Consider the following 6,283-nt stretch of genomic DNA (forward strand, 5'->3'; position numbering starts at 1 on the left):
GAGTTAAATTCCCCCGATTTAAAGTTAGTGGCATTAAGTACCTTTCACCTGCTCACATGTCATGCTTAGCTTACTTTTGGACTTTAATCCTTCTTTTAAGTATTATTTTTGAGACTAATCTGAAAAGTAAAGTGCTGTGTACTTTTTAACATGAGTGATGCTGTAAGTAGAATGCTAAAGGCCTGGGAGTGTTGTTTTGGGCAAAGTATAATCAGCTTCTTGTGTCATGGTCGTGATCATTTAAATGAATTATGACTGGACACATTGACATCAAATAAACGTTCACTGAACAATTCATAGCCAGACGCTGGGTAGATACAAAGCTGTTTTATGTATGGTCGTGCTTTAAAAAGCCAACTAAGATAATTATGTAAGTAGTGAAATGGCATAGAGTTTCAAATAACACCAGACCTCCAGAACAGAGGAATAGTCGGTCAGGAGGCAGTGATTATTGATGAGTTATGAAGGCAATGTTTGCTTGAAGGAAGAAGTGACTTGAGACTGGAGGTTTTACAGTTTTACGAGTGAGGAAGTAGGTGACAGAGAAAGCCTGAGGAGCTGGAGAAGAAGGGTCACAGCAGAAGCAAGAGTGCAGAGATGAGACTTCCCTCCTGCCATGAAGCTGGATTGATGAAAGTGGTCATTAAGAGTTGATACGCCCACAAGGACTCAGAGGCAAAGAATATACAAATCAATTTTCACTGCAAAGTAAAGGAGCTGTTACAGTGGAGGATTACTGGACTGAATGTCAATATTATGACATGGTATGAGTGTGTTTCATGTTTGGTAATTGCAATCATTGTTGCTTTTGTTGTGGTCATCCATGTACAATGCTTGGTGTCAGTCTATTTATGTCTTGTAAAAATAAAATACAGTGTGTGTGTGTGTGAATAAAAAAAAAAAAAAAAAAGATGAGCAGAGAAAAAAAAAAAAAAAAAAAGAGTTGATACGAAGGTCTTTTAAAACTGTTGGGTGGAAAATCCTATCGTTCTGCAGAGCAAGGGGCATCATCGTTTGGAAGAGGGGCCTGGAGCCCCAGGCAGCTGGCGGTGCCCAGCTCCTGTTTCTGAAGGAGTGGGGCCTCTCTCCCTGTGGTGTCGGGTTGCATCGATTAAACTCCAGATTCCACCAGCCCAAAATAGTTCCAGGATGGTGCTCCTGAGGGCAGCTGACAAGGGTTCAGATTGTCCAAAGCCCTACCAATACAAGAGAAGAACCTTCAGACAGGAGCCAAGGCTTAAGAGCGCTGTTGGGTGGGAGACGTGGCAGAAATAACAGTGCTTCCACAACAGTTACTAAATATAGCATAAGGATGTACTACATACCACTGTTAATACTTAGGAAATTATTGGTTTGGTTCTCTGTTGTTAAGTAGCAATTAAAAAGCTAAAAGCACAAACCAAAAAATTTCCAAATGTTAGCTCAAGCCATAGTAGCTTTTTAAGTTTGCATTTTCCAAGCTGTGTTTTCTTAAATCCTAGTTCTGTAGAAGAAACACTCCAGACAATGAGCTCATGGTCAAGTAAATTTGGAAACCAGGTTGATTCCAGTTGGTGGGTTTCTTCACTGCAGGATTCCTGGGGCCTTTAATATGCTGATGTACTTTTGAAGGAGGGTGTATGGTCTGCGGCCCCTCTGTTCTGTGAACCTGCCCATGACTGAACGGAGTGCCACGGTTGGGGAAATGCAGTTGTTACTATTAATCGGCACCTTGTTTGGCATTCTAAGCAGCAAACAGATGCCTGGTGAGAAGTGATGGCATACATCCATAATGAACAATGGAGTTAAATATTCTTTATATGGCCAGGGAGGGGATCAGAAGCCATGCGGATCTAGAGTCTGACTGAGAGGGAGCGGTTACAGGTCATCTTTGTCACAAGGAGCTCTTTTACCCATTTCTAAGGAAGTTAACCCTTTATCAGAAGGGTGGCCTCCCCGGGGTAGCTACCTTGAGAGATGCTGCTGATTCTTCTCAGGACCTATGCCCACCCCGCCTCTCTTTGCTTCTAGACCTATAACCAGACTCAAGTCCCAGCAGGCCTCAAGGAGTGAACAGCTTTTTGCTACACCCCGGAAGAGCTGCATGATTTTTCCAATTTATACAGACAGATCTGGGGAGGTACGTGGGAATGGATATTAATGGGTGTGGGTTAGTGGTGGAAGCAACATTGAGTTGGATCAGGCTGAGTTTATTAACACGGACGCACTAAGCAGAGATTCTGCGTTTACTGTTTTAGTGTGAAGAGTGAGGAAGGACTCTAATAGTTTAGTTGGCTGAAACAGTCTAACAGGTGGCCTACACTCAATGAAGTTGAATTGCCAGGATTGCTTTAGGGAACTGTAGCGGAAGGTATTCAGAATCTTAGGGAGATTGGAATGTTAGAGTGGATTTTTTTAAAAAATATTTATTTATTTATTTTGGCTGCGCCGGTTCTTAGTTGCGGCACGTGGGATCTTCATTGCAACACGCGGGACCTTTTAGTTGCAGCATGAGGACTTCTTACTTGCGGCATGCCTGCGGGATCTAGTTCCCCCACCAGGGATCGAACCCAGGCCCCCTGCATTGGTAGCACGGCGTCTTACCCACTGGACCACTCGGGAAGTCCATTAGAGTGGATTTATCATGTGAGACCAGCTCACCCACCCTGGGAGGGTCCAGAGGACACACCTTTCACCACGCCTGTGAGAAATAAGTTTGTGAGGGGAGCCCAGCGTCACTGCAGAGCTCTGTGGTCACTTTTCTCTGTAGGTCAGAAATTATAGTGGGAACCACAGCTACTGAACTAGGATCCTTAAATACAATAGGGATAATCGGATTCCAGGGTGGCAGGGGCCAAGTGGTAGAACTTAAATCACCAGAGATAAGGTGGCTGTGGATACCATTATGGTACCAGCAGAGTCTAAAAAGAACTCAGAATCGTTGGACTTGCAGAGACCTAGGGTATTGGCCAGTTGATCGTGGTATCCCTTGGAAAGAAAGAAATGGGCAGGCTAACTGAATTCTTGATCTGTGTAAACAAGTGAACAGAAGTCTCAGTTGAATCACCCAAACAGAATTAGCTTCTCCATCAATTCCCGGACTTGAGACAGTTTCCAGACCCAGAAACCCTTGAATGAAGGGGGCCAAGTCTCCTTGAGGAAGGACCCTGCAACACTGAAAAAATTTACACTGTTTCGCCCAGCCTAGGTTCCTAAAGGAACCTGCAGCTTTTTATCAAGGTGACTGTGCATTGGGGAAAAGGAAATAATCAGACTTTGGGGGGGGATGGCTGGACACAGCCTCTAAACTAAAACTAATTCAAGGAGACCCAAAACGTGACTGTGGTCCGCCAGTCAAGAGTAGAAACTTATGGGGCTTCCCTGGTGGTGCAGTGGTTAAGAATCCACCTGCCAATGTAGGGGACCGTGGGTTCGAGCCCTGGTCCAGGAGGATCCCACATGCCACAGAGCAACTAAGCCCGTGCGCCACAACTACTGAGCCTGCGCTCTAGAGCCCATGAGCCACAACTACTGAAGCCCTCCCACCTAGAACCCGTGCTCCGCAACAAGAGAAGCCACCGCAGTGAGAAGCCCGTGCACCTCAACGAAGAGTAGCCCCCACTCGCCGCAACTAGAGAAGGCCCGCGCGCAGTAACAAAGACCCAAGGCGGCCAAAAATAAATAAAATAAAATTTTTTAAAAATGCTCAATTTAAGAAAAAAAAAAAAGTAGAAACTTATGGAGATCAGGTCCATCTCACAGTAGGTCCAGTGGGTCCCTGAACCCATCTTGTGGTTATGTCCCCAGTTCCAGAATGTATAGTTGAAATAGACATACAGGCACATCTTGTTTTACTGTGCTTCACTTTATTGTGCTTCGCAGATAACTGTTTTGTTTTTTTTTTTTGCAGATTGAAGGTTTGTGGTGACCGCTGCGCTGAGCAAGTCTATCAGGACCGTTCTTCCAGCAGCATTTGCTCACTTCGTGTCTCTGTGTCAGATGTTGGTGATTCTCTCAATATTTCAAATCCTCCACCAGCAAAAAAGTGATGACTCGCTGAAGGCTCAGATGGCGATGAGCGTTCTTTAGCAACACAGTATTTTTAAATTAAGGTACGTACATTGTTTGATTAGACATAATGTTATTCCACACTTAATAGACTACGGTATAGTGTAAACATAACTTTTACAGGCACTGGGAAACCAAAAAAAGTTCATATGACTCACTTCATTGCGATATTCGCTTTATTGCAGTGGCCTGGAACCGAACCCGCGGTATCTCCGAGGTGTGCCTGTACTTAGCAACGGGCAGAATCCCCACATTGGTTCCCTCACGTGTGGAGTGAGGCCTATTATGGTAGGAAAACCAAGTGGAAGTCTCGAGAACTGCCTCTACCTAGGAAAATGGTAAATGAAAAACAATACTGCATCCCTGGAGGGACTACAGAGATCATTGCCACCATCAAGGACTAGAGAGATGCAGGAGTGGTGACTCCCACGTCTCCAACCCCCATCCTGTCTGTGCAGAAGACAGATGGATGACAGTGGATGATCATAAACTGACGATTGGAGGTGGTGGCTCCAATTGCAGCTGCTCTTCCAGATGTGGTTTCATTACTTGAGCAAATTAACACATCCCCTGGTTCCTGGTTTGCAGCTACTGATCTGCAAGTGCTCTTTTCTCAATACCTGTTAGCAAAGACCACGAAAAGCAGTCTGCTTTCAGCTGGCCAGACCAGCAATACACCTTCACTGTCCTGCCTCGGGTAGATCAACTCTCCAGCCTGATGTCATTATAATTTGGTCTGCAGGTATCTTGATCACTTTTCCCTTCCACAAAATATCCCACAGGTTTAACATCGATGATACATGCGGATTCCATCTAGAGAACAAGAAGTAGTAACTATAGATATGCTGGTAAGACATTTGCATTGTCGATGGTGGGAAATAAATTTCACCAAAAGTCAGGGGCCTTCCACCTCAGTGAAATTTCTAGCGATGCCCTGGTTGGGTGCGTGTCAAGATATCTATTTTTTCAGTGAAGGATAAGTTATTACATCTGGCCCCTCCTACAGCCAAAAAACCAGGCACAACACCTAGTTGGCCTCTCTGAATATTGGACCTCTCTGGGTGTGTCACTCTGGCCCATTTACCAAGTGACCTGAAAAGCTGCTTGTTTTGAGTGGGGCCCAGAACAAGAGAAAGATTTGCACCAGGTCCAGGCTGCTGTGTGCGCTGCTCTGCCACTTGGGCCACAGGATCCAGCAGATCTCCTGGTGCTTGAAGAGACGGGGGCAGGCAGGGATGCTGTCTGGAGCTTGCGGCAGGTCCCTACCGGTGAATCACAGTGGAGGCCCTTAGGATTCAGGGGCAAAGTCCTGCCATCCTCTGCAGATAATCCCTTTCCTTCTGAGTAACTACTGAGCCATTGGATTTACATCTGCAAAGACTCTATTTCCAAATAAGGTCACATTCCAGGGTTCTGGATGGACATGAACCAGGGGGGACGCAATTCACCCCACAAGAGAGAGAAGTGCTTTCCGGAGACACAACATTGATGTCATTGAACTGGAAGTTCAGACGGCTGCCAGCCACTTTGGGCTCCTCAAGCCTCCAAGTCATCAGGCAGAGAAGGGAGTTATCCTGTTGGTTGGGGTGACTGACCCTGACTACCAAGAGAAAATCGGGCTGCTACTATACAATCAAGGAAGAAGATGTGCGGAACACAGGAGATCCCTAAGGCTACCCTGCCTTAAAGTCGATGGAAAATGCAATTAAGGCAGGACTACTAATGGCCCTGACTCTTCAGGAATGAAGGTTTGGGTCACCCCAGCAACCATGACCAGCTGAGATGCTTGCTGAGGGTGTGGAATGGGTAGTGGAAGAAAGTAGTTGTAAAGACCAGCTACATCTATGTGACCAGTTGCAGAAATGAGGCCTGTAATTATCATGAATTATCTTGTAATTTTCATGTAATTCATCATCTTGTTGTGCTGTTTGTATCTTCGTACACAAACTTGTATAGATATATAGTAAGTATAAAATAAATCTTTTTGTCTTCTTCCCTTATCTCCTTATCATGTAACATAAGATGAATGAATAATAGTTAACTTTACATAACAGGATCTTTCTTCTTTGGCCATGCAGCCTGCGGGATCTTAGTTCCCCGACCAGAGATCGAACCCGTGCCGCCTGCAGTGGAAGCACAGAGTCTTAACCACTGGACCGCCAGGGAAGTCCCTACATCACAGGATTTAAGTTACAGGATCTCATAGAGAAGAGTAACTGTCACCCAAGGACTTGGC

The 6,283-nt window shown here is 45.3% G+C and overlaps 1 long non-coding RNA gene across 1 annotated transcript; it reads left to right on the forward strand.

The window, feature by feature from the left end:
* Nucleotides 1–944: 944 nt before the first annotated feature.
* Nucleotides 945–6,042, forward strand: LOC118884701. The gene is made up of 3 exons (XR_005017359.1): nucleotides 945–2,119; nucleotides 3,890–4,091; nucleotides 4,233–6,042. It is a non-coding gene; the product is annotated as an uncharacterized LOC118884701 (long non-coding RNA).
* The last annotated feature ends 241 nt before the right edge of the window (nucleotides 6,043–6,283 follow it).

This window comes from Balaenoptera musculus, chromosome 19, assembly GCF_009873245.2.
Source record: "Balaenoptera musculus isolate JJ_BM4_2016_0621 chromosome 19, mBalMus1.pri.v3, whole genome shotgun sequence".
NCBI classification, from domain to species: domain Eukaryota; kingdom Metazoa; phylum Chordata; class Mammalia; order Artiodactyla; family Balaenopteridae; genus Balaenoptera; species Balaenoptera musculus.